This window comes from Crocodylus siamensis, chromosome 5 (genome assembly GCF_052110815.1).
Source record: "Crocodylus siamensis isolate JL-2025a chromosome 5, ASM5211081v1, whole genome shotgun sequence".
In the NCBI taxonomy this organism is placed as follows: domain Eukaryota; kingdom Metazoa; phylum Chordata; order Crocodylia; family Crocodylidae; genus Crocodylus; species Crocodylus siamensis.
This window is the reverse complement of record NC_143399.1, coordinates 84,250,693-84,278,506: the sequence shown is the minus strand read 5'-3', so window position 1 is coordinate 84,278,506 and position 27,814 is coordinate 84,250,693. Positions and strand designations below refer to the sequence as shown.

Below are 27,814 nucleotides of genomic sequence, written 5' to 3'. Positions count from 1 at the left end.
ATTGCACATATACAAATACACAAACCAATCAGGTGCGCACACACACATATTACCAGCTCAGGCACATACACATCCAAACCAGCCTAGGCACATGCATACCTATTACCAATTCAAGCACATACACTATACACCCCAGAAGTTAGACACAGATCACTAATGCACACAATGCCATGCACACACACACACACACACACCACTCACACTAGCAACTCAGATACACATACGTTCAAAATAACCAGTTTAGGTTTATGCACACCTATCACCAGTTTAAGCCCATACATGCTACACACACCAAATTTAGACAGAATCAGTTACCAGTTACCAACATCTGCACATTCAATACACGTATGTGGATTACTAATTCATATACCACACACACACACACACACAATGATATCTGTGTATGTATTTATATGTGCATTCACTAATTTACACACATACCACCCACCTACACATACACACAAATGAGTACCTAAGTTGGGTATTGTGATATGTATGTATGTATGTATGTGCTTGGTATACTTGGGATACCTGGGGAAAGGTTAAGGTAAGAAAGTAGAAGTGTAGGGAGTTAAAGTTACCAGGACCGTGATTAGAACCAGTAGACTACAGGGGCCTGGGCTGAAGAACTGAAGCTCGGGGGTAACTTTAGGTTAATTGATCTTAATTGATTAAAAGACAATGCCCAAAGCCTGCAGAACAGGGAAGCATGCCGGCACAGAGTCTGGGACTGGAGCCAGAGCTATGGGGGAGCTGAAAAGGTAGATGGAGAGGCGGGGAAATGGGACTAAGGGAAAGTGTGAATGTTAAAGAGGGGCTCTGGATGTAGGGAGCCAAAGGATGGCTCCAAGGCAGCTAGAGAAGTTGCAGGGAGTGGCAGTAGGTGCTGGGAGCTGGAGAAAGGCTCCAGCTGCTGGAGAAACTACAGGACAGCCACAAGGAGCTGGGAAGCTGTGGGGTGGGGATGACTACAGAAGGTGCCTGGGAAGCCTGAAAACAGCAGAAAATCAAAGGAAAAGCAGCAGGCAGCAGGAAAGCAGAGAAAGGCAGCAGAAAGTCACAGGGAAAAGGCAGTAGGTGCTGGAAGAAAACTGCAGGAAAGCTAAGAGGAGCTGGGAAGCTGCAATGGGGTGGAGGAGGATTACAGAATGTGCGGGAGAAGCCTGAAAACAGAGACATGGACAGCAGAAAATCACAGGAAAAGGAGCTGGTGGCAGGGAAGCAGGAAAGCAGAGAAACGTAGCAGAAAGTCACAGGGAAAAGGCCGTAGGAGGAGGGGAGGCTGAGAGGTGGCAGAAAATGGGAGATGGAATTGGGAGGAGATCAGGAAACTAGCAGAGAGGATGGGGGACTAGAACTGAGAGAGAGAGAGAGAATGAGGCTGGAATTTAAGATAGGGAAGGGACTGGGATTCAGTAAAACGTGACCCAACTTGGGGTTGCAAATGACGGTGGTTTTATTGAACAGGGGAGATGGTGACACAATGTCAAACTGGTTCCCTTGCACCCACCCACACACACGCACACACGCACGCACACAATGGCAGTAGGAGTTAGAAAGGCTTGGTGCAGGGACCCTGATTCAGGCTGGAAAGGGGTCCTTGTCCAGTAGATGTTGTCCAGAGGGGGGTCGCTGGCAGGGCCTCTGGGTGGATAGGTGGTGTGGCATGGTGCTGGTCCAAATGGATAGGGTGTCCCACTAGGTCTGTCTTCACTGACCCTTTTTTATAGGGTCAGACCTTGTGTGACCCTGGTGACAGGAGGCATGCCCAGGCAAGAGTCAGCCCCTGGAGTACTGAGCAAGTGTGCTCCATGCAGGATGTGCAGTTTCAAGTGTCTGTAATGGTGAGAGTTGCTGGTTCTGCAGGGTCTTTTGTCTTTCAAATGCTGGCCTTGTCTCTGTTCCTGGGTGAGGTCTGTGGTTCCTGGATGAATCAATGCAAGGTGATGGCCCAGTCATTACAGGTCATTCAGTATAGGCCTGCTACCATTGTATTTCAGTAATTCCCAATCACACTCATTCATCTGGGATCCAATTTACATGGGAGGGGTACAATGAATCATACTGTTGCAACATGGGATGCCCAGGCAGAGGACAGAAGATGGAGGCTTAACATATAAAATGGAAACTTGACATGACTTTGGTTCACTTATAAACACAGGCCTAAACCATACAATATCCATATGAAACAATAAAAATCAATACAAAAATTATAATAATACAATATACAACAGTAAAATTAATACAAACCTAATAATAGTACAATATGAAACAGTGGATATCCAAAACTAAAAACTTGCTAGCAAAATAAAAATGTTTAAAGCTTATCCTACATCTTAGCTTACTTATACTTATCTCTGGGTATAGAGAGGAAGAGAAAAAGTCAGAAAGGGTTGGGGAAGGGGAGTCAATGCAATAAAAAAAAAAAGCAAGAGAGAAACTGGGGGTTTTGCTACACCTTCATAATACACTTTCACCTTAGCTTTTAGGTTACTGTTCTCATCATAATAGTATTTATTTTCTCCTTCCTAAGTATCCTCCCAACCAGTGCTATCTTTTTATCCATTGCTACATTCTCAATTTTTTCTTCTTTCCGCATATTAAAATCAAAGTACGTGCAGTACCTGAGTCATCCCCACCACCTCCATTTCTCAACTTGAAGCTCTTTCTGACAGTCATACATTTCAATCCCAGATGTGGAGATGGAATCCATTCATCAAGAGCAATCCTTTTCCTACAAATGTCTTCCAATGATCAAGTAGTCCCAAACTGTTTATCTTCATTTTCTTGTCACACTTTTGTCTCCTTTGTAGAGACCCAATGAATTCCACTGAAATCACCTAAATCTTCATTTCTTTAAGCAACTTCTACAGCTTGGCAAAGTCCTCCTTGATCCATTGCAGCTGGTCTGGTGGTGCCAATAAGTCTCAGTGAAAGATCATAGAAAAAATGAACTGGAAGGGACCTCAGAATGTGATCTTGACATTCATACTTGGTGAAGGTGGGAACATCTCTGTCTAAACCATTGCAGATAAATGTTTATCCAACCTGCATTTAAAAGATTGCATTACCCCTCCATAATCTGGTCAGTGCTTAACAACCCTCAGAATTGAGTTTTTCCTAATTTCATAGACATTTGGGCAGGAAGGGACCCTGGAGGATCATCGAGTCCAGCCCCCTGCCCCAGGGGCAGGAAGTCAGCAGGGATCATAGGATCCCAGCAAGATAAGGATCCAAATGTGTCTTGAAGGCATTCAAAGTGGGTGGTTGAATCGCCTCTGGTGGCAGTCTATTCCAAACCATGGGGGCTTGGACAGTGAAGAAGTTCTTTCTTATGTCCAGCCTGAATCAGTCACAGTGGAGTCTGCGACTGTTTGATCTTGTCATCCCATGAGGGGCTCTGGTGAACAGATGTTCCCCCAGATCCTGATGAGCACCCCTGATAAACTTATAGGTGGCCACCAGTTCACCCCTGAGCCTGCGCTTTTCCAGGCTGAAGAGCCTCATGGCCCTCAGCGTCTCATCATAAGGTCTGTTTTCCTGACCTCTGATCATGCATGTGGCTCTCCTCTGCACCCTCTCAAGCTTCTCCACATCCTTTTTGAATTTGGAGCCCAAAACTGGACACAGTACTCCAGCTGCAGTCTCACCAAGGCCAAGTACAGTGGGAGAATGACATCCCGGGATCTGCTTGAGAAGCATCTATAGATGTAAGCTAGCATTTTGCTCACTTTACTAGCTGCGGCATCACACTGAAGGCTCATTTTCATCTTGTGGTCAACCATGACACCCAAGTCCCTTTCATCTGTAGTGCTAACCAGCATAATACTAATGAACCTATAAGCATGCTGCAGGTTTTTCCTCCCAAGGTGGAGAACCTTGCATTTTTCAGTGTTGAACACCATCACATTCTCATCTGTCCATTCATTACTCTGTCCAGATCTGCCTGGATCACCCTCCTATCCTCAGGTGTGGATGCTTTACCCCAGAGTTTGGTGTCATTTACAAACTTGGCCAGTCCGCTTCTGACACCAGTGTCCACATCACTGATGAAAATGTTAAACAGTATAGGCCCTAGGACAGAACCTTGTGGGACCCTGCTGGTCACAGCACACCAAGATGAGGGACAGGATAGGAAAGAGAGGTGGGGGTGTGGCACTCTATATTAAGGAGGAATACACATCCTCATCAATTAGCAACGAGTCAGGGGAGGGGCACTCTGAAGTGCTTTGGGTTAGAGTACACGGTAGTCGAGGGGAAAGAGACTTAACGGTGGGACTCTACTACAGACCTCCCAACCAGGGAGAAGAGCTTGACCAGGAAATCTTGGGTCAGCTCACAGAGGTCGTGAAGGCTAAGGATGTGGTAGTCATGGGGGACCTGAACTTCCCAGACATCTGCTGGAGAGAACAGTCACCCAGGTCTGAACGCTCACGTAGGTTCTTGGCCAGAGTGCAGGACCTCCATCTAACCCAGGAGGTGCACAGCCCCACCAGGGGAGACGCCTTGTTGGACCTAGTGCTGGCCACGGGTGATGACCTGGTGAGGGGGCTGCAGGTGCTCGACCACCTGGGCGACAGCGATCATCACCTGCTGGAATTCACCATCCAGCGCAAGGTGGCAAAGGCATGCAGTAAGGCAGCGGCCCTAGATTTTAGGGGGGCAAACGTCAACGAGATAAGGAGGATAGTTGGAGAAGCGCTGAGGTCCCGGGGGGGTGGGGAGCCAGGTGTCTAAGGAGAGTGGTCGCTTCTTAAGGAGAGAAACCTCCAAGCCCAAAGGAAGGTAATCCCAATGAGGATCAAAGGGAGCAGGAGAGCACACAAGCCTCCATGGCTCACCAAAAGCATCCGGGAATGTCTCCTTGCTAAAAAGGAAACTTACACCCAATGGAAAGAAGGGGTCATCACCAGGGAGGACTATTCTGTCGCCCAGGTGGTCAGGCACTCGCAGCCCCCTCACCAGGTCGTCACCCGTGGCCAGCACTAGGTCCAACAAGGCATCCCCCTGGTGGGGTTGTGCACCTCCTGGGTTAGATGGAGGTCCTGCACTCTGGCCAAGAACCTACGTGAGCGTTCAGACCTGGGTGACTGCTCTTCCCAGCAGATGTCCAGGAAGTTCAGGTCCCCCATGACTACTACATCCCTAGCCTTCACTACCTCTGTGAGCTGACCCAAGAATTCCTGGTCAAGCTCTTCTCCCTGGTTGGGAGGTCTGTAGTAGACTCCCACTGTTAAGTCCCTTTCCCCTCGACTGCCGTGTACTCTAACCCAAAGCACTTCAGAGTGCCCCTCCCCTGGCTCCTTGCTTATTAATGAGGATGTGTATTCCTCCTTAATATAGAGCGCCACGCCCCCACCCCTCTTTCCTATCCTGTCCCTCCTGTACAGCCTATAGCCCTTGACATTTCATAGATTTCATAGATTTCATAGACATTAGGGCTGGAAGGGACCTCGGGAGATCATCGAGTCCAGCCCCCTTCCCAAAGGGCAGGAAGTCAGCTGGGGTCATAGGATCCCAGCAAGATAAGCATCCAATTTACTGCCCAATCATGCATTTCATCCCACCACGTTTCCGTAATCCCCACTATGTCTGGGCTGGTGTCAGCCAGCAGGAGGGTGAGTTCCTCCTGCTTATTGCCCATACTACGAGCATTTGTATAGAGGCATTTGAGGCCTCCTGTGGGTGTGTGTGCTGACCCCCTAGTCCCAGTATTACCCTGGCCCCTCTCTCTTACCTGTTTGATTGCTTCTCTCATCGGTCTGGGCTGGGCTGTAGTTGTGGGTGCTGTTTGGTCTGGCAGTCTGATATATCCTCCACCCTCATCTTCCCCTTCCCCCGACGAGCCTAGTTTAAAGCCCGCCGGAGGAGGTCCGCCAACCTAGAAGAGAACACACGCTTACCTTTAGGGGAAAGGTGGAGCCCATTGATTTTTACCTCTTGGGATAGTTCAACAGTTGAATGTGGAAGAGGTCACATGGCGTGACAGCTTCCATTGAGTGATATTACCTGCTGCTTGATGAAAGTAACATCTGCCAGGGGCCTATCAAATCACCCCCAGCTTTTCTCTTCTCCCAGCTAAAGAATCCTAGTTATTCTCTTCCAACTTCTCAGAAATGGCTCTCCCCTATTCCCATCACAATCTTTTTTAGTCGCAGAGCTATTTCTTGCATCCTTGTTCCTGACAGAGAGCACTCTAGAACTACTCTGGTGACAGAAAGTATTGATTTTTCTTTGGAAGAGACACCAATAGTGTTCTCTCTTCCTGGTGAAAACATGAAAGCTCCCTGAAGTATTATTTCATATTTTTTCTTTAATTCCAATATTTAAATTTGAAAATACATTTGTAACTTGGAATATTACAGGTGAACTTCTGTATAAAATAAAAATTCAGAACAATGTGTTTATCACCGAAAGAAAGCCATAAGCAAGATTAATGGGTTAGAGTTCTCTGCACATTAAGAGTATGAAGCATTGTGCTTGAAATGTTTCTTTTTTAGTAAGTGCATTGAATCACTGCATTACATCATGCCACTAGATATAGGATTAGAGAACAGTACAGATTCAGTATTCTAGGCTGCCCACTGTGTTTGCTCTATACCTACAATGAACAAGTATCTACAAGAAATATAAATAGATCAGTGTTTAGTATCACCAACACAGTGGGTATCTACACAAGATGCTTAATGCTCCTTGGATTAATTCTACTGAGCATTAGCGCAGCTGGCAAAAACCATGCTAATGCACAGTAGATTTAGTCCAATGAGCATTAAGGGACATACAAAATGCCAGGGACTGCAAACAGGGGAAGCAGTTTGCAGTCAGTTTGCAGGCCTGTTCATAGGTAATAGCATAGCCACACAATCGCTCCTGGCCATGGAGGTGACTCACCATACCCACAGGTGTCACGATATCACTGAGACCTCCACCTAGACAGAGCCCATGGCCCCAGACTGTGAGGGCTGCCTGGCATGGCTGCTGGCAACTGGGCATGGGGACACCCCCACTTGTGGGGTGTGCTCCCTGGTGGAGTCTCTGGAGGGCCGGGTGTGGGAGCTCAAGGAAGAGATATGTCAGCTGCACACCATCAGGGCCACAAAGACTTCATCAATGACCCTTCTCCTGAAGAAAGAAAAAGAGAAAGAAATGGGGATGGTAGCCAACATGATAGCTAACCAGGAAGACCCACCTGGAGCAACCTGGAAGACAGTCACCTCACGCTCCAGGAAATGCAGGGCCAGAGCTGCTCCTCCCTTGGTTCTGCACAACAAGTACACTCCCCTCCCCACACATGAGGAGGCTCCAATGGTAACACCAGAAGAGAAGGAAGGTAATCAACTTGCTGCCACCCCTAAGAGCTATACATAAGATCTAACAATATATGAGGTATTTTATTTTCATTTGGGGATTGGAAGCACTAGGGGGACCCTGACTGTCCCTAAAGCACAGAAGAGCTATTAACAATAAAATTCCTGCCATGAAAATTCACAGAAAAAATTGCATTCAGCTACCCAAAGAGGGGATGGAGTTCTTCCCTATCACAACTGTAGGGCAGGGTGAACGTGCCCCGCAGTCCAAGTCTCCCCCTGGCAGGAAGTATCTCTTTAGTGTCCTTCAGTCTTCATTCCACAACTTTGAGGGCTAAGGTTTATTGAAAGTAATCTACACAGGTCTCAAACTTTGATCTGGATCTTGGTGTCTACTATTTCCCAGGTTCTGATCAGCTTCTTCTTTGCCAGGTGCATGGTATGTGGTTTTCTTCTCTCTCCATGAAGAATTTAATCAGTAAAACATGCTATACGTGGACAGTTTTCAACGTAATAAATTATCATTTAGGTTACATGACATCTAGACAGTATCTTCACCAGATTTTCTTTGAAAGGTCTACATCTGAACTGGCACTCTTAGTAGTGGCACAGACACCAGCAAATTTCTAAACTTCCTGAGAGTCCTCTTGAATTCTCACATAACTAAATTGCCTTTTCTTCCCTAACAAGCTATTTCAGGTCAAAATATACTTTAGTCATATTACAGATGGAATAAGAAAATTATTTACAGTTAAAATGTTTCCCTAACATGAAACCAATAAAATCAGCTTTGTTTGGTATTCCCTACACTACATAGCAACCCACCCTTCTTAGGAAAGTTATTGGTGTAAGAGGCTATTTATATTAGCTGTACAAATAAGCAAAGTTCTTACACACAGAGTCTGATACCAGTTACACTTTATCTTTTTTTCCCCTCACATTATCTCACTAAACTTGAATCAAACTTTCCCATTCACTTAGCATTTCAGCTTCTTCTCACAAAAAGGAAGCAGGAGGTAGGGTAGAGGGGAAGAGGGCAACTTTTTGAAGATTTGCCTCAGGCAAGTTTCATAGTCTGCAAATCTCCCCCACTTAATGAGTTTGAATCTAGGGAACAATAACACATTGCAGCTGCATTTAAAAGGCTGTTTAGTATTATTTGCATAATTACAGTAGCAGAGCTAAGGTGGTTTCCAGCATGGAGGACTAGCTCTCTCACCATGCTTCTTTCTATCAGTCTTCATAATCTATATCCTTTGAAGACCAGCTCTATCCATCATTCTCGCTGCAGCCCAGAGATGCTGTGAAAGGGATACTTCTGTGAGGCTGCTGAAAGCATAATGATGACACATTCATTCTCTTCTACACATTTGTTCTGTTTTTGAGCAGTTTTCAATAATTTTCTTTTCTGGTAGGCAGCAGCTACACATTCTACACTGTCAGAATGCACCTAAAAACTATTCTGAGGGTGCTCATCCTTAAATTGGATTTACTTTTGTAAGCTTGATTTACTTTACTTTTGCTGCAGAATGTAACTATTGCCTACTAAAGGTTCACACCCCCCACACAGCCCCTTATTTGCAAGCACCTTTGAGCGATTCATGAAACACTAAACTCATTTTGTACAAGAAGGACTTACTCTCTTAAATTAGCCTTGCTTGGAAGCAGTAAACTAATCCTAGGTCTGTTTGTAGGGGAAGAGATTGCAATGGGGGAAGGAGGAGGGTGGGGGGAGGAATTTCATTACTTCACTAGGGTCAAGTGATGATTAACCTCTCTTGAACTAATTTGTGCTCCCATGCAGCCATCCTCTCATATTCTGCTGTTAGAAGAAACTGGCATGTTGAGAAACCAGAAGATACACTAATGCATCATTTAAGGAAGATTAAGGATTATTTTAATTAATACCTTCTTCATCCATCCTTTTAGCTGTTTTTCTTGCTATGCTTTGCTCTTCCTGTCCCTTGGTACAGAAGTCATGACAACTAAAGGTATGGCTGCATTGTAGCCAAAAGCTATGACTGAAGCTCTTTTAGAAAAACCTGATCTCACTTTAAACTAGCTCATTTGGTAATGATAGCAGGATAGATGCAACAGCTCAGGTTAGCCACCTGATTAAATATTTATTCGTGGTCCAAGCTGGGTTTTGATGTCTGAACCAAACCCCATGCTTCTGTGACCACACTATTATTGTATTCATGCCAGATAGGTTAAACTGAACAGAAGCATGTTGCATCTTTGGATTGCAGGGCAAGCGTCCCATCGGGCTCCCAAAGGTTCAAACTCAGTAACCAGGCCTTGTAGGAAGGGCATGAAGAGTCTTTGGGACCTAGGTATGGCCTTCCTAGGCTGGCAATAGAGTCCTTTAGCCTGCATCCCATTTTCCAGATGGAGAACACAGTCTCAGAGACACATGACAGTGGATGCATCTACACAGGATGCTTTACTGCACATTAGACTAATCTAATCTGCGCAGTAAAGTGTCACTGGCTACACATCCACAGCAATTACTGCACAGCAGATTAGTCTAATGTGCTGTTTTCTAGTACCTGTAGCTACAGGTACTAGAAATTGGTACATTAGTTTAAAAAGTGCTCCCAGTCACTGGAGGCAGCAGGGGGCTACAGAGGGCAGGGAGAGCTACCCTGCCTTGGCAGAACACTGCCTCCCAGCCATGTGGAGATAAGGAACAACCCCCATGCTCCCTGGCTATATGGGGACAGAGTAGGGCAGGAGCAGACCTAAAGTGAACTCTGTAAGGAGCAAATTTGCTCCTGATGGGCAAATGCATTTTTTGCCCCGTGGGGTCAGGTCAACTCTCAGGATCTCAATATTGTGCTGTTAGACAGGAGGCTGTGACACAACTGCACATATACAAACACACAAATCAATTAGGTGCATACCCACACACACACTACCAGCTCAGGCACATACACATCCAAACCAGCCTAGGCACATGCATACCTATCACCAATTCAAGCACATACACTATACACCCCAGAAGTTAGACACAGATCACCAATTCATATATCATGCACACAATGACATATATATATCTATATAGATAAATATATATGCGCACACACACACATTCACCAGTTTATACACATACAACCTACCTACACATACACACAGGTAAGTTCCTAACTTGGATGGTACAGTGTGTATGTGTGTGCTTGGGGTACCTAGGATACTTGGGGGAAGGTTCAGGTGAGAGAGAGAGAGAGTTAGTGTGGGGAGTGAAAGTTGCCAGAAACGGCATTAGAACCGGTGGACTACAGAGAAGCTGGCTGAGGAACTGAGGCTTGGGTTTACTTAAGGTAGACTGGGGCTGGAAACTGAGGAAGACAGCTGAGATATTGGGGCAGAGGGGGTAAGTGATGGCAAGGAGGAGACAGCCAGAAAAAATCTGAGGCAGAAACCTGGTTGCTCAGGGGAAAAGGAAAAGGCAGTGTAGATAAGACAGTGGCAAAGAAACAAGGGGTTTGGAGGCAGAGAGGAGCTCAGGACAGGTGTTGGAGGTGGCAGTGAGCCAGAAGCAGGAGCGGGAGAAATAAGACAGAAGTTAGAGGGATGAGGAGCAGACATTGGAGCAGGGCCAAACCAGAGTAAAGCAAAACCCAACTTAGGGGTCCAAATAACAGTTTTATTAAACAGACAACACACTACATAGCCCCATGAAGTTATTGGTTCACACACACAAGCACTCACAATGGCAGCAGGAGAAAGAGACTCAGTGGAAGGGCTGGAGTCCAGGTAGGGGAAAGAAGCAGGTCTAGGTCCTTGGTTGAAGAGGGGGCGGGGAGGTGATGGCTACCTATCCAGGCTGGAAAGGGGTCCTTGTCCAGTAGGTGTTGTCCGGGGGGGGCACGCCAGCAGGGCCTCTAGGTGGATAGTTGATGTAGCATGGTGCTGGTCCAGATGGAGAGGGCGTCCCAAGGAGTCAGTCTTCACTACCCCTTTTATGGGGCAGACTACTTCTGATCTCCTATGGGGAGGGCCTGACCAGGCAAGGTCAGTCCTGTCTCAGAGGGCTCCAGGTGTTCTTACTGAGCATGTGCAGCCTGGCACAATGGTGGGTTGCCTCATCTTTTGTTTCTTGAATGCTGAGGGTGGTTCCAAGGGCTGGGTCATTGGTCCAGGTACTGGTGTTGATAGTTCGGTCATTCAGAGGGAGCTATTTTTAGACCTACTGCCATGATCTCTCAAGCACCCTCATTCATCCCCATACATTCAGGAACCAAGTTGCATAGGAGGGGTAGGTGTGAGTCATGGGTTGCACAACTGCTCCTGGGGACAGGATGGAGATTTGACAAACAAAATGGAAACTTGACATGACTTATGCTAACTTACATATGTAGGGCTAAATCATATAGTACCAGTAAAACAGCAATAAAGAACAGTTAAAAAAAAAAAAAATCAATATAAACGTAATAATTATACAATATAAAGAAGGAGAAAAAACAAAACAAGTACAACCTGCTACCAAAATAAAATTCTGAAGGTTATCCTATGTCTTAGCTCATTTATACTTATCTATAGGGAATAGAGAGGGAAAGAAAAAGATAGAAATGGTTGGGGAATGGGAGGGAATGCATTTTAAAAGAAAAAAGAAAAAGAAAAACTGGGGGTTTTGCTATAGCATGTGGGGGAGCAGTTTAATGCACCTGAATTTTCTGTGTAGAAAGTTCAGGTTCATTAACTGCATATGTAGATGCACCCAGTGAGTTTTCCTAAGGCTTCTACACAAGCAAGATGCCTCACTCCAATTGCCAACCAGGGGGTGCGGGCAGGAGGGTCCTCCCAACAGCCAATCGCTGACCAGTGGCAAAACCAGAACTGCACTTCCAGTTTTGTGGCTGGCATTTCCAGGTGGTTCATGGTCGATCTCAGGGGGTGCACATAAACCCACATCCACACCCTATGCATTGCCAATGGTCTCAAGGTCCCTAGGAAGTCTGTGTCAGGGCAGGAACTGAACCAGTAAGTCCCAAATTATCATTGAACCATACTTCTTCCTTGAAAGGACAAAAGTATCTTAATTTGTCAACTGTAGCATGTTTGATAGGAACACCTATATGCTGGAGCATGTCTAAAGTGGAAGGCAATAATATATTTTTACACTGCACATCCTTACGTTACTTCCACCTACACAAAAATGCACTACCATGTCTGGCTGGACTAACAGAGATTAATTTAGTTCCCATCCAAGTCAAGGCAAAGCCCTTCACTGATGCAAACTAGAAGTGAATTTGACTCCTAATGAACAGGGAAGAACAAATGAACACAAATAATTGAGCAACCCATCAATCAAAATGTGCATGGATATATGCATGTATGGTATTCAAGCAATTTGTAACAGCTCAGAAAAATTTAAATCAGCATGCACAAGCACTCTAACTTAGGTCTTTTAAAGCATTTCTAAGAAGCAAATGGATGCTACTGAAATTGTGCTTGCCACTGAAAGCTAGATAGAAACTCAATCTCTCCTCTTTTAGCTGCCTGTTCTCTAAACAGTGCTTTCCTGACATAGGACATGTGTAGACAAAACAATATTTCCCATTTATGTCGACACAACCGCACTTGTGTTTGCATGACCCTGGATTTCCCACTGCTCTAGATTCCATTTAGCACCTTAAACTTACACTACTCAGAGATGTGTTAATGTACAGAGCTATCCAGTTACGCTGCTCCAACTGTGGATTTGTTTGTGCAAACAGCCAGAAACTCCAAAGACTTCTAATTAACCCCCTTCACCATGAGGGGCCACTGTGCTCCAGCCTTTAGCCATAGGTGCCACTATGTGCTCTTTTTTGCCCTCCTTCACTCCTCCCTCCTTTCTCACATCACACAGTTCAGGTGAGGATGGCTCTGGTCAGACCAATTATTATTTTAAAATGGGGGAGACAAATAATCCCTTCATTTTCTACCCTCTCAATTCTTCTGCACTCCCTCCCACCACCTATAGTGTATGTCCTCCCTCCCTCCTGTCCTTCTGCCCCCACCCATGTACCCTCTACCTGCAACCTCCACATCCCACACTGTGTGCTGCCACTGCAGTGGACATAGCTCCCATCGACATCTGCAGCATCACCGTAATGGTAAGGTTTTTGCAAGTAGTTTGGAACTTTGTTGGAATGAGTGATTACATGACTTCCTTCAATATTGCAAACCTTCTGAACCATCACATTCTATTTCAGAACCACAACCAAAGGGCAGGGGCAGGATGCAGCCTACCAGACCTGATACCCAGGATATCCAGCATCCCAGGTGATATTTAGTTAATATGTCCCACCAACCTTGTGTATGGGGGGTGGGGCAGATAGGGGACAAAGGCTGTTTTTTTAAACTGTGTGCCAAACCCCCCTCCTCTTCCACTTCTTCCTTTTTCCCCCTTCTGGCAAAAAATGTTCATGGGCAGAACTCACCAGAGGCAGCAACAAGCCCACAGCCCAGTGATGAGGAGAGCAGAGTGAAGGTAGTGTAGAGAAGTAGAGTGGTTGAGCTGGCAACTTGTGAGGTATGCTAGCTGCTTAAGGAGGTCACTGCAAACAAAATTATCTGCCTGGCAAATCCACAGCAAGTCACTGATGGCTTTAAAGAGAAGGGATTGCCGAACTGCGTGGGGGCTTTAGATAGCACTCATATCCCAATGCTGTGCCCTGTGGGGAGGGGGAGGGCTTTCACAAACAGGAAAGGATATGCCTCCATGATCCTGCAAGCTATGGTGGACCACCAGGGCTAGTTCACAAACATTTATAATGGGTGGGCCAGCAGCGCGCATGATGTGCGTGTATTCAGAAACTCCCCTCTGCCTGAGCTCATGAAGAAGCGACACCACACACCCGGTATGGAGGAAACAGTGATCCGCAGTGTTGACATTCCCCTGGTTATATTAGTGGATGCTGCCTACTCCCTAAAGCCCTGGCTCATGAAGCCTTATGGAGGGAACATCACTGACCTGCAAAACCTGGTTTTTAACTAATGTCTGAGCAGTTGCAGGATAGCCATGGAATGTGTGTTTGGCTGACTGAAAGAACGATGGAGGGCACTTATGTGCTGGCTTGAGACGGAGCAAGAAAATACCACGGCCTTTGTAGTGGTAGCCTGCATGCTGCACAATATCAGTGAGAGCCACAGAGAGGTTTTCAAGGAGTCATGGGAAGAAGCAGCATGCCAGGTAGTGGCCAGACAACATAAACTTGTCCAGGCAGCTGCAGCAGCACAGGGACCGAGGATCTATCCTCAGGGAGAGGCTGGGCAGGTGGCCCTTGTGCAAGACTGTCTGGCAGGATATATTGCTGACAACACCACCTAGGAGTGTTTTGTTCTTTCTTTCGGTTATGTTAAAATAAATCCATTTACACTTTAAATCTGAGGTATGCAGTCCCACTAAGGGAAAGGCCTTACTTGACTTGGTGCTGGCCTGAGGGGAGGACTTGGTGGGGGATCTACAGGTACAAGGTAACCTAGGGGATAGTGACCACCAGTTGATAGGATTCAGTATCCAGTGATGGTGGGAAAGACAACTAGTAGGGCAGCAGTGCTATACATACAGAGGGCCAACTTCAACGAGCTCAGGAGATTGGTTAGGGTGGGACTGAGGGGTAATCACAACTGTGAGATGGGAGCCCAAGAAGGGTGGGAGTTCCTCAAGCAACTGATCCTACAGGCACAGTGGGACACAATTCCCAGTACATGTAAAGGGAGGCAAAAGAGCCAAAAAGCCTCCTTGGCTGAGCAGAGAAATGCAGGAGTGCCTCCAGGGAAAAAAAGCAGCCTACAGGCTATGGAAGCAGGGGACAGCCACCAAGGAGGAGTATATCTGCTTGACCCATGCTTGCAGGGAAGCAGTGAGGAAGGCCAAAGCAGATACAGAACTCAAGTTGGCAGCAAAGATTAAGGACAACAAGAAGTCCTTCTTTAAATATATAGGGAGCAGGAAAAAGGCGCAGGGTAACATAGGGCCACTACAGAATGGACAAGGGTAACTCATAACTGATAGGATGGAAAAAAACCAGAGCTCTTTAATAATTTATTTTCTTCTGTTTTCCTGGACATGGATACAAATATACCTCCCAGTGAGTCTTTACTCTGGAGAGAAAGTAATACCAATCCACCAATGGTTAGCACCGATCTAGTGAAGGGGCACTTGGCAGGGCTGGATGTATTCAAGGTTGGCGGGCCCCGACTATCTTCACCCAAGGATACTAAAGGAATTGGCCAATGACATAGTAGAACCACTGGCACAACTGTTTGAGTGCTCATGACACTTGGGACAGGTCCTAGAGGACTGGAAAAGGGACAACATGGTCCCTAGATTCAAGAAGGGGAGGAAGGAGGACCTAGGTAATTATAGGCCAGTTAGCCTCACCTCGATTCATGGCAAAACCTTAGGAAAAAAAATCATAAAGGATAACACTTGCAGGGGGCCAGTGGGTAACACAATGTTAAGGGGCAACCAGCATGGGTTTATAGCAGGCAGATCCTGCCCAACTAACCTGATCTCTTTTTATGACCAGGTCACAAAGTGCTTAGATGGAGGAGTGGAAGTAGATATTATTTACCTGGATTTTAAAAAGGCTTTTGACAGAGTGTCACATCCAATTCTTATGAGCAAACTGAGTAGCTGTGATGTGGATTTTTTCACAGTAAGGTGGGTGAAAAACTGGCTTGTGGGACAAACCCAGAGAGTGGTGGGATAGGTCGGTATCTTCCTGGAGGGATGTGGGCAATAGTGTCCCCCAAGGCTCTGTCCTTGCACCAGTACTGTTTAATATCATCATCAATCTGGATGAAGGGGTTGAAAGTACCTTGTCCAAATTCGCAGATGACACTAAACTATGGGGTATAGTAAATACACTGGAGGGCAGGGAGCAAATCCAGGCAGATCTGGACAGACAGGGGAAGTGGGAGGATCAGAATAGGATGCAATTTAACAAGGACAAATCTGGTGAGAAAGAATCTCCAACACACCTATAGACTGGGGGGTACCATTCCAAGTACCACAACAGTGGAAAGAGATCTCAGAGTCCTGGTTGACACAAAAAGGAACATGAGTTGCCAGTGTGACGAGGTAGCAAGCAAGGCTAGACACACTTTTTTGCATCAGCAGGTGCCTCATGAGCAGGTCTAGGGAAGTGATAATTCCCCTCTATGTGGCATTAGTGAGGCTGCAGAGGGAGTACTGCCTCCAGTTTTGGGCGCCACACTTCAGGAGGGACGTGAACAACCTTGAGAGGGTTTGGAGGAGGGCTACTCATATGATTGAGGTCCTGCAGGTAAGACCCAATGAAGACAGACTGAGGGACCTGAATCTCTTCAGCCTCCGCAAGAGAAGACTGGTAGGCAATCTTGTGGCTGTCTACAAACTCATCAGGGGGGCCAGCAGGGAATAAGGGACACTGTTTACCAGGGTGCCCCTTGGGGTTACTGGAAATAATGGCCACAAGCTGAAGAACACATTTAAATTGGACATAAGGAAGAAATTCATTATGATAGGGAATGCCAAATGGGCTTCCAAGGGAGGTGGTGCTTTCCCATATTTTGGTGTTGTTCAAGAGGAGGTTAGACAAGCATCTGGCTGGGGTTACTTAACCCCAGCACTCTTTCCTGCCTAAAGCAGGGGGGTGGACCCGATGATCTACGAGGTCCCTTCTGATTCTAGAAATCTATGGAATTTATTAAATCTACGTCTGTTTACGCAGATGTGCGGTGTTGCAGATTGGGGGCAGAAGGGAGGACAGTCAGGGGAAAGGGGAGGGAATCTGGGCTAGGTGTTTGCTGCTTCCAGACTGTGAGTAGTTTGGGGGAGCGGAACATTATACACTGTCACCCACATGTGAATGAGCCTCCCCACCCATGGGTGAGAAGGTTAACTATAATAGCTCTTAGCAGGCTAGGTGGGTACAGTACCAAGCTGAACAACAACCCACATTTTCAAAAACATTCATAAAACAATTCACAATACACCTCCAAAAGCCATATGTGACACTACACAAAAAGACTGACGGTGTACCTGGGCAGGGAATGGCAGGGTTCCAATGGGAGCCCCCATTAGAAACTGTATAAAGATCAATGGGTTTAGGAATGCTGGGAAATGTAGTCCAAAAGACAGGGGGGGAAAAAGCCAGAAGAATTTCAAAGCAATTCAGGCCACAATTGGACTACTGCATCCAGTTCTGGGCACCGCACTTTAAGAAAGATGTGGCCAGCCTTGAGAGGGTTCAGAGGAGGGCCACCCGCTTGGTTGGAGGGCAACAGGGCAGGCCCTATGAGGAGAAGCTGAGGGACCTGAACCTGTTCAGCCGCAGCAAGCGGAGGCTGAGGAGGGACCTGGTGGCTGCCTACAAACTCGTTAGGGGAGATCAGCAGCAAACAGGAAGGGCCCTATTCCCCTCAGCAGCACCTGGGGTGATGACGAACAATGGCCAGAAGCTGCTGGAGAATAGGTTCAGGTTAGAGATTAGGAGGCACTATGTCACTGTTAGGGTGGCTAGGATCTGGAACCAACTTCCTAGGGAAGTGGTCCTCGCTCCTACCTTGGGTAAATTCAAAAAGAGGTTGGACAAACACCTGTCTGGGGTCATGTGATCCTAGTGTGTGCTCTGGCCAGTGGTGAGGGGTTAGACTAGATGATCTATTCAGGTCCCTTCTGACCTCAAGCTACTACGGAGTAATACATACAGGCTGGTCTACTACACCGTTGTTAGAGGATGTATCAAATACTCCTGTGCAGGCAAGTTTGTCCTTCTACAAAATCTGTGTAACACCACTGAAGATAACTGGATGCACCCCTACAACATCATGAACTCTTATATGGGACTATGAAACTATGAAATGTAAAGGGTGTCTTGTCAAAATGGCAAGGGGGCATAGTACTAATTTATGTGATTATTATATACAAGCAACCAAAGTCTATAAGACTTGACAACAATGATTATTTGGATTTAAAATAATAAGTGTGACATCCAAATTCTATATTCTCAGACTATAGTTCTTCGGGGTAGGGACTTCCTCTGTTCTGTGTTTGCACAGGGCCTAACCCTCTAAGGTCATGGTCCATGATGAAGGCTCCTAGAAACTACAGGAATATAAGACAACAAATCCAAGGAAATCCCAGTAGCACTCAAGCAATCCTTTTGGCAAGAATAAAACAGACATCCACTGGGGCCCTTTCCCACCATTTCATTACTGTAGGTAAAACAAGATAAAAGCCAACCCTGAGCACAGCAACCTTTTCTGAGACATTTTGCTGAACTCTGTCTCTCTCAATAACTACTTGAAGCCAAGTGGCAACTTCCTAAAAAATGCAAAAGTTGCAGCACACAAATCACCAAAATGTTGGCAAACAATGCTAAGTTAATAGAGTTTCATTGGTTGAAGACAATGGCAGGGGGATGCATTGTTTAGCCACTGATACCTTTCAGTCAGAGATTAATGATGAGGCAGAGTAAGAGATCCAGTTTAATATTCAGGGCCTTGGGGAAGTTTTCAGGGACAGATTTAGTTTTCTTTTTACTTGAAAATTGAACACATTCACTCCAGAGCCAGTCTGATACAATGAACATGGAACCCTGGAATACCATTTTCACAGTTTTCATAGTAAATCCTTACTTAACACCAGCTTGCCATACATAGGCACAAATCCAACAGCTCTCCTCCCAACATCAGCAGGCACAGAGCAAGTGGGTGGTTGCAAAATGTTGCTTCAGAGATCAAAATGTGTCATTTTAGTCTTAAACAACATATGTTTGAGGGCTGAGAGTGTCAAACTTAACCTTAAACTCTTCAGAGTACATGTAAGCAATAGGGATGTGAAAAGTTAAACTTTTAAATGTTTAAACAATAAATATATTTATATTGTAATACATTACCAGTTAATGTTTAGCGTGAAGTGCAGTATGGCAGAGAAGGGAAAGAGTGAGGTGCCTCAGGAACATGAAGGCAGCAGGACAAGGAGAAGCGAGGAGGAGTGGGAAGGAATAGCATCCATAATGTGGGCTCTGTTGTCTGGCAGGGCTTGCCACCACCTCTTCCCCTACCCTGTCAAAGGCCCTGGGAAGTGGCTCCCAGCAGCAGCCATGTCCAAGCTGCCGCATTATCAGTTAACCATTTAAACAATATAATTAGAGGAGGTAAAACAGATTGTTTTTTAAACAATATTTACATCCCTAGTAAATGACTGCCTGCCAGATCCAAAGCCTACTGAAGTCACTTAAGAAACTTCCACTGATTTCATTTGACTTTGAATCAGAAGCTACATATAAGCAAACATGCCTGGTTTTGGGTTCAATAAACTTCTTGGTGATAGAAAATACCAATTTCCATTTATACACCCAGAATCAGTTGATGCTGACAAGAATGCATAGCTCATCCAGTTTGTTTCAAATGTTACTGATGGGAAATGAAAATATTTCAGAAGGCTCTTTTTTCCTCGTTTAATGTGCATATTGTCATGACACTTCCTACCACTATACCATAATACAGAAACTAAACAATTGTGACAAAAGATCAAGCAGAGTGCGTGCTTTCCTTTGCATTTTATATTTGCATGCATGATGAAACAGCCATTTTCACATCAGAAAGTCCTAAATAAAATTATTGACTATAACCCAGAAAGGGAATTGGACAATTTTAAAACCTAAAATCTTATTTCAAAAAATGTATATTCTTAGCCCTTTGCAGGTTTGTTCTAGCCATAAGTAGTTTAGACTGAAAAAAGAAAGGGTGGAAAGAGAATGAGGACAGGGTGAACAGGGAGAGGGAAAGGAGCCTCAAAATTAATTTTATATACTGAAATAAACTGTCCACTCATCTTTCAAAGTAGTTAATTATTGACGGTGGCATCGGTTACTAGTTGCATTCTACTGAAAAGTTATGAAACCTCAATAGATCAGACAAGTGATTATTAATTAATGTTTCAAATGAAATACCACTTTAATCTTCCGTTGTAAAGTTTTCTGCTGAAGAAGAATGCAATGGAGATCAGTATAATTATCCCTGCTATCCAGAATAGAAATGTGAGATATGGAGATGTGAAGGGACTTGTCAAAGGCCATTCAACAGGTCAGTGGAAGAAGGGAAATAGAAGAGATCAGTCTTGAGCCAGTCAACTAGGTCGTTTACACAGTAGCTCACACTGCCTCCCTGAAAATTACTAGAAGAATGCTGAAAATCCCATAGTCCAGTAAGGTTACTGGTGACCTACAGAAAAGCAGATACATCATGAAAGCTGCACTGAAGGATTAAAAATACTCTTTCCTACCAGCTTCCTTATTAAGTATCATTCCTGATTAGCATCTATACCTAGTCAGAACCAGCACATTGCAAAATTACCATTAGAAAACCTGCTAGTCCTAAAGAAAAGCCACATTATCTTTGGTTTATATTAACAAAATAGTAAATCAACAGTTACACATTAATTGTACTGCCCCATTAATTGCCTAAATTACACAATAATGACTTGACTCAATAATGAGATTGTTGTGCTATGAAGTGTGTAATAAATTGTTTAAAAAGGAGAACAGAATAAAGAGATTAAAACGTATGCAAAATATCTAAGGTGTCTGAAGGGAGTTCTTCATGATAGATATATGGTTGCCATTAAGGTGCAATTCATCATTTAGTTTAATTATCCCTAGTAATAATTTGGGGGAAAGCGTAGGCTTCCTCAGGAAAGAACAACTTGCATCTTCTTGAGAGCAAAGTTAGAATCCTGGATAGAAGTGAGTCCTCTCTATACAGCGTTAGTAGAGACAAAAGAAGATGATTATAGTCTTCTCCCCACTGGCTCCCTGCTCTCCAACAGATTTTCAGCTTGCTCTACTTCAAGCCTGAAGCTGAGCTTAGAGATCAAAGATGGTTCATAGCTAGCCATTACCAAACCCTCTTTCTGCATTGCACCAGTACTCAGAGTGATTGACAGGAAATTCTAACGTCTCACAGTAGGAGTGAAACAACCTAATATCTGTTATGTGATAGCTTTCCAGAGTCCCACAGGATTGCTTGCCATTTGCAAGATGTTTTCCTAGGCTAGACTCCCTTGGTTGCTTCACCAGAGAGAAACATCAGGGCTACAAACAGTACAAAAGTTAAAAATGAGATGGAATGTGTTTTCCCCAGAAGACTCCCTTGTACTTTTGCCTGTGTGTTTGTTTCTAAGTTAGCTACCTATTTGATTTTTAAACTACATAAATGGAGATAATATACCTGTTATGTTTTTCTTCAACAATACCTATTATTATATATGCCGACAGAACAATCTTAGTTTTATCATGTGTTGAATGCTTTTACTTACTATTACAGTACCTTCAGAAGAAACTAAGAATGTTCCCCACCTTGAAAAAATTAGGCTTCTTAGTTGATCCTGCTCCATTCTCCATGCATCTCATGCTCTGTGCAGGCAGTAGGGGTATACAAAACGGGCCCTATTCAATTTGGATTCAGCCTGAATCAGGGACAGTTATTCAATTAATTGATTGAGATCACTGTCCCCGATTCGATTCGACTGAATCTGGGTCTGAAGATTCGATGCTGATTCAGAGAATCAGCTATTTGGACATGGCACAGATGCAGCTTTAATTTTTTTTTCTACATACTTTGAGGTACTGGGCACAGCTCATGAACACTGCAATGCTGGGGCAGATGGAGCATCCCACAGGAGCACAGCAGGGACCCCCACATGCTCAGTTGGCTATGGGAGGACCCAGGTGCCCCCCCAGACCCAGAAGGCACCAGTCACTGAGCTAGGAAGGTGCAGAGGGGCCCCCTGCGCGCTCCCCGGCAGACCCAGAAGTGGACCGGAAGTACTTCTGGTCCACTTCTGGGTCTGTTGCCGAGCACACTAGGGAGCCCCCCACACTCCTGTGGGATGCTCCATGTACCCCAGCATCGCAGCATTCATGAGCTGTCTGGTACCTTGAGGTATGTAGAAAAAACCATTTAAAGCTGTGTCTATACCTGAATCACTGAATCTTTCCGAACCTCTCCGAATCAATTCGGAAGGTTCCAATTCAATTCAGATAAATTAAAGGGTCTCTTGATTCAATTTGGATTTGGAGATTCGGCCACTGAATCAGGGCAAATCTCTGCCAAATCAAATCAGGAACCAAAGCTTTGCACAGCCCCAGCAAACAGCTCATCTGCCATCCCTACAGAGTTAGAAACCACACTACATTACTAGGGACACAAAGGTCAAGGGTGCAATTGTTCCACCCACAAAAAGATTTTCTAGTCCACAAATGAACAAGAAAGTCCTCATGTTGTTTTTCAGTGCTTCTTCTGGCTAAATGCAGAAGGAGGAAAAGCATAGGCTGGAGATGGGAAAAAAAAGAAAGAGAGAGAGACATGTTGAGGAGGGCAGGGTGGAAGGATCTGTCTCACTATCACTAATAAAGCATACAAATCAAAAGTAAAGTGTACCCACGGACAGACACAACAGTTCATTCAGAGGAAGACATTTAAATCTTGTTATGCCTGTTCTGCAGACAGATGCTTATAAAACTTCCCTTTTTTAAAAAACTCTAAGCTGGACAAACTCTAAGCAGCAATTTGAGGAGCACAATCTCAGTCAGAGCAAGAACTGAGCCCCAAATTCTGTTTTTTCAGAGGAAAACAAAATTTCAAATGCAGGCCTATCTGACTCAAAAAAAAGAAGGGGAAAAAAAACAAACACTTACCCATTCACTAAGCAGTGTCTACTGTGTGCATTAAATGAAGCAGCAGTCCATGGAAAAAATATCATTAATGTGTGATCATGTGAATAAAAGTATGTATTATACTACATATGCCCAAAGAGGCTAAATTAAGACTACACAGACAATATTAATTTTCACTTTTCTTAACTTTGGAGTCCTTGCTGTGAGAATAAAACATTGTCTCGATTCTTTTTTAATGTATTATATATAGTCCAGTTCACTATGTTGCTATTCAGTTTCCATAGCACTGAAATCAATTGAGTTATACTGGTACATAATTAAAGGAACAGTGGAGAATTGCCTCAGAACCATCCTTCATATTAATTATCTCAAAGTGCAACATTTAGCATTGCCAGGAAGAATATAGGAAAAGGAATCTTAAGCCTGTCCTTTGTAAGATGATATGCTCTTCTGTTATGCCTCATGCCATTTTCTAGTTTAAGGAAACCTGAGATCTTTGTGTTCCAGTTGGCAAGGTTTCCTAGCTACTTGTATTTTCTAAGATCAAAGAGTGTGACCACTGTTGTTCAGGGAGCCCTCTTAGGCAGGTTGGTTAGCCATGAATAGTTCACTACAGCCTCATTTCACATCAACTGGATCATTCTGTACATCAACTTTAATAATCCCTGGAAGCCATTTTTCCTAATGTCAATTAGTCATAACCCTTTCTCTCCCTCCCTACAGTCTGATTTTTTCCTGGCATGTATTTGGGTCCAAAAACTCCACAGCCCTTGGGTTGCCTTTAGATTATTATTTTTTAATAATTATACACTTACTACTTTTTCCAAATCACACAAAAAATAGTGGAAGAAGAAAAAAAACAAACAAACAATACAGGAACAAAGATGGGAAGAATCAAGATCCATTTGCAAGTTCCTACAAGACTCTGTATTTTGCCTTTGTGCTTTTAGTACATCTTTGCTCCTATGGGATTGGTCTGATTGTAGCAACTACCAAAAAGTAAACAGTGAGCCTCTGAATCATGTTCTCTGTTGCCCTCCGAAACATGTTTCACCCTGCTTCTAGGCCCATAAGCCCAAGAGTAGGAGAGAACATTCCATCATGCCCATCCTATTTCATGATCATCACACCAACCACATTGGTAAAGAAGAAATATCCCTTAGATTGCCCATCAGTACTAAGCAACTAACACACAAGTGATTTCACTATGTTCTTTCAATATTTCCTTTTCTGTTGATAATCAGAGATGCTTTCTTTTCAGCAGAAGAGGGAGTTTCCCCAATATCTGAAAAGGAAATGGCATCATTCAAAAGGACTTCATACAAATTCACAATTCACAAATTGCCAGTATATTAAAAACAAAAAGTTTAACATTAAATATGAATAGGAGTAGATATATCAAAGACCAAGAAGAGGAAAGGTTAAGGACTTGTCGGGTCCTTTCTTTGTGTAGTGATAAAAATTATACTTTAAAGACACTCCCTTTAAAAGATTCCAAAAAAAAAATAAAAAAAATCAGGAATTGGGAGATGGTCCCTCAGGGTAGCTAGAAACTGACAAAGGGGTCTGCAGAAGTTGCCTACTGCTCTACAAATAAAGTTAATTGTTGAGTTCTGCTCAATGACATCTGCCCGTTACTGAACCAGGGATCACTACACCCTACTAAATGTGAAACAGCTACATTAGATTTAATGTTTTAAAATCTAACTCTAATAACCCTTGTGTTATTCCTCTCAGCAAAACTGAGCACCACTATTCTTTTTGCCCTGTGTACAGTTACTTCTCCGTCTTAAATTCCACAAGGCCTAAAATAGATCTTTTCACTATATTTCTTGCGTTAATAACAACAGATTATCTCACCCAAATAAAAAGTACTAACAGTAATGTCTGAAATCCTGCAACATTAACTGTACAGTATACTTATAGTAAAACATAATTGGAGTATCTCATCTATTGTGATTTAGTAAATTGATTATTGTAATTGGTAATCTCTGTGGGCATGTCTACACATGCACCTAACTGCACAGTTGTTACTGTACAGTCATTTAGTATTTGCTAAGGGACTGTGCAGTATCCGTTGTTACTGTGCTGTTCCAGTAGTACATGGGTCATTTTCAACCCTAGCTTGCGCTAGCAACAAGCTACTACACAACAAGCACTAGCAACAAGCCACTGCATTTGGCATCACAGTTCACGTCTACCGACACTACGCTGCAATTGCTCATCACCATGTCTCACGTAGATGTGCCCATTATTATTAGCAATAGGTTTGCTCAAAGAAGTCATCCCATACAGCACCCTCTACTGGGTCATAAATAATTTCAACCACTCCAACTTTGGTTTCTGGGCAGAATGCAATGGCTTGGTATCTTGATGACTGTTCTCTGACCCAGTTACACATCTGCCCCTGTAAGAGGGTGGTCTGTGCCCTTTAGAAGGGTCAGCCAGCTGTGTGAAGGACTTTCAGCTGTGGGGCAGTCTCCTAATGAGTGTGTGTTCACTCTAAAAAGCTTCCAGAAAAGAAACCAGAGAGGAGAAAATGTTGCAAGCTATAAGGGAGCAGCTTGCTGCAAGGAGAAGCCAAGTTTCTGTACTGATGAGAAGCCACAGTGAAAAATGGTTCTTCTCCTAGTGTCCAGAAAAAAACCAAAGGATTTTGGTTTGTTTTGCTAGAGACAGAGACTTGTGTTGCAGAGAAAAAAGCTACCTTAAGGACTAATGATGTAGTTACCTCTCCTCCAAAAGGCAGCAGGATAAACAACCCACTTAAAAGTCCCACTGTTTCCAGGGTAACAAGGTCTACTAGCATTCACTAAAGTAAAATGAATGTAGTTCATGCAAATTATTCTGCTTGCTTCTATGCTTGTCCTAAGTCTCATCATTTCATCAGTTCTGCCCTCTTCTTTCAGAGCGCTAAGCTCCAGGATTGACACCCTAGAATCACTCCACAGGTCACTAACTCCTTTCACATAGTTTGCCTCTACCTAGCTTCCATCTGGCTCTCCTACAAAGATAATATTCCAAACCACCCTTTCTTACAAATTCAGATAGCTGTTTTTGTAGGCAAGGCAAATGCTGCTCAGATTCTGGTTTAAGCCCTTCATCGATAACATGGGATCTGTACGCTCCATCCCATGATCTCTTTGAGAAGTACAACCTGGACCAGAATCGTAGTAAAGCAGAATTATATCTGTACTTCTTGCTTTTATGTGCACATTATAATTTATATGGGTACATATCATTCCAGTTTGGAGGAATAAAATACAGTTACGTTAAATCATCTCTTTCTATTTACTGAATTAAACTTGTCTTTAAGATGGCCTAAAGGGGAGGTCACTACCAACCTACAGCCTGCAAAGGTTGGATCCAGCCTTTGAATCTGGCCAATAGTGGAATTCCCCACTCCCTGCAGTGAACTGGGGACTCATGGGGGTAGCACCCAAGTAGCTCTAGTCCTCTCATCAACCTCATGACCCTCCCCATTGGAGACAGTGTTACTGCAGGGGAGGTACCAGCATGACCAGCAAGGGCATTAATGCAGCCACCCCCACACTTCAGTCACTATCTATCTTGCCAAAGTTACCATTACCAATTGTTTCTGCTGACAGGACTTCGTGGTACTCAGCAATAGGGGTGAGCAGCAGCAGCCACAGTAAAGTGGCACCAGAGGGTCCCTACACACACGGGCTGCTGGTCATGCTGAGATCTCTCCCCAGAGCAGCAGAGTTTCTCTTGAGGTTGGAAAGGGGAAGGACAGACAGAGCTCATGAGGCTGACAAAGGGACTCAGGCTACGCCTCTGTCAGTGTACCAATGGAAAAGATAGGGGGGAGGGTGGGAAGGTGGGAACTGGTGGTGTTAAAAAGTGGATGAACCTTAACCTAAATAAAATGTAACTTCTACCACACAAATCTCTTTGATGGGAAGCTAGGACTAGAAGTTACCTTCAGTGTCATCTAGTCCAGTCCCCCATCACCATAAGCCTTTTCACAATCAAGGACCATTTTAAAAGCAGTTAGGTGTTTTCCCCTACTGCAGCCTACAGCTTGAACCTGGTGCATCATAGAAAAAGCATCCAAGGCATCTTACTATGTCTCTGGAAACACATGTGCAAACCTACCCTTGGACTCAGAGTATAAACAGATATATTCTTTGAGGAAGTCCTAATTGACTGGAGTCAAAACGCAAGGCAAAAAAAGAATGACTCAATCCTTTACACAGAGCCCTTTAAAGCTGCATTCTTTTCAGTAGTCAGGGACTGATCTTGGAATGACTGGCAATTAACATGAATGAGCCACTATCAACTAACAGATGTACACTGTTGTCCTAAGAAAAGAGTGTTAGCACATTTTCTCTTGAATACTTCACAGGTCCTTGAAGTAGAACAATAAACCAATATGTCTGTAGGATCCCAAAATAAAAGGCTTTCTCCTGGGAGAGATGCAATGTTTCTTCATATTCATATGACTGTAATTGGCTACCTGGTCATTCAGATGCAGGACTCAAAGGCAACTGGATATGATGCCATATTGTTCATTTGTGTGCCATTTGTTAAAGAAGCACTCATATTTCCACTGCACTGGCCCAATGGGCCATTCAGATCAGGTAGACCACCTCCGATTGGAAGATTGATTCAGAAACTCATACTGTAACAATTCTAAGGCTGACAAATTTTGCAGTAGTCAGTCTCTCTCTCTCTCATAAATTTATATTCATATCCAAATCTGACCCCAGAGATCTATAGCAGACTGCCCTGTACCATCAATCCTCTGGATTATGGTATATGCGTAATAGATCTAGTCAGGTGCCTGATGAATCTGCCTGTACATAGTCTTGCAACTGTCATACT

At 44.2% G+C, this 27,814-nt stretch overlaps 1 long non-coding RNA gene across 1 annotated transcript in view; it reads right to left on the bottom strand.

Annotated features, from left to right (window-relative positions):
- Positions 1-1,444: 1,444 nt before the first annotated feature.
- LOC149864374 (uncharacterized) overlaps positions 1,445-27,814 on the bottom strand; it is a 93,575-nt gene continuing 67,205 nt past the window's right edge. Inside the window, exons 2-3 of the long non-coding RNA XR_016442570.1 lie at positions 5,738-5,881; positions 1,445-3,048 (exon numbers count right to left, since the gene is read on the bottom strand). This is a non-coding gene — a long non-coding RNA (uncharacterized LOC149864374). The remainder of the gene's footprint in view (positions 3,049-5,737; positions 5,882-27,814) is intronic.